The sequence below is a fragment of the Triticum aestivum genome, chromosome 7B (genome assembly GCF_018294505.1).
Source record: "Triticum aestivum cultivar Chinese Spring chromosome 7B, IWGSC CS RefSeq v2.1, whole genome shotgun sequence".
Classification (NCBI taxonomy): domain Eukaryota; kingdom Viridiplantae; phylum Streptophyta; class Magnoliopsida; order Poales; family Poaceae; genus Triticum; species Triticum aestivum.
In genome coordinates, this window is record NC_057813.1 from 645695368 (window position 1) to 645696621 (window position 1254).

The following is a 1254-nucleotide window of genomic DNA, read 5'->3' on the forward strand; positions in this document are numbered from 1 at the left end:
TGTCTCACAAACCAACACCATTAATTATTCACACATACACATCTATATACATATACACAATTTCTCCTACATATATATGTTGCCTTTGGTGCCTCCGGAGCACGATGACAAGTGGTTCATGGGGGCGGTAGCGGGCAATAGTATTCTCCTTTGGGATCTATGACCTGGTCGAGCAAAAATCCGGCTATTTCCTCTTGAAGTGCTAGTATGCGGTCCGATGGTAGGAGCTTATCCCGCACCGATCTGAACTGTTAAGAAGGAGATCAATATATGCATGTGTGTTAGTTGTGTGACTAGATATCGATAATCGTGTGAATAGTGTTCTGACAAACGTACCCAGTCCTGTCTATCAGATCTGCTCTTTTCGCAAGTCATCATGCGAATGTTCTCGCAAACGTAGTATGCACACAAATTATTCCCGGCGCCTGCCTCAGGGCCTTTACGAGAATGGAATTGAATCAGATTATGATTAATCAAGTATAATAATTAATTAATGATATTGAAACAAGAATTAAAGAGATGGTAGCTAGCTAGTACTACTTAATTACTTACCTTGGGTCGATGCCAAAATAACTTTTTTGGCCACGCGCCTCGAGTCACCTTAATGAACTTTGCCCATGCCCTGCCCGCTGGCAAAGAAAATTAATAAATGGGTTATTAAATAGTTCATATCAGGAAATGACGAACTAATAATTAATAGGCCAAGATATAGTTAATAATGATTGAAATTATCTGTTGACTATCCCCTTCACGATGGTGTAGTCTTTATCTTCTTTAGTTAGTGAGTCCAGTAATTCAACTTTTCCTTCCTCAACTTTAATGTCTAACAAGACCCAGTGCCAACTGCATACGCACACGTTTGCATGTCTTAATTAAGCGGGCATGTGCATAAAATTAATCAACTACCGTAAACCGTATTCACTTAATTATTAACATCTAGCTAGCTAGTAAGCAAAAACAGAATTTGTAGTACAAGACAGTGTGACTCACGGGAAGTTGTAAGGAAGTAGTATATCTTCATTGCTATTGAGGTGCTTCAAGAACTGTAGCATGCTTCCCTCTACAGCATCTTGACAATGTTCAATCTGCCATATGTCCTGATTAATGGTATTTGGGTCAATGAACCCAACGCCATAGCGTACAGCTTTTTTCATTTCATACATCTTCATCCTGCATATAATACCACAGAAAAATAATATAGTTGTCACATCCCTAGTTCTGTCAATGCCTAGTGCATGCATTAGAGTGTTGCAT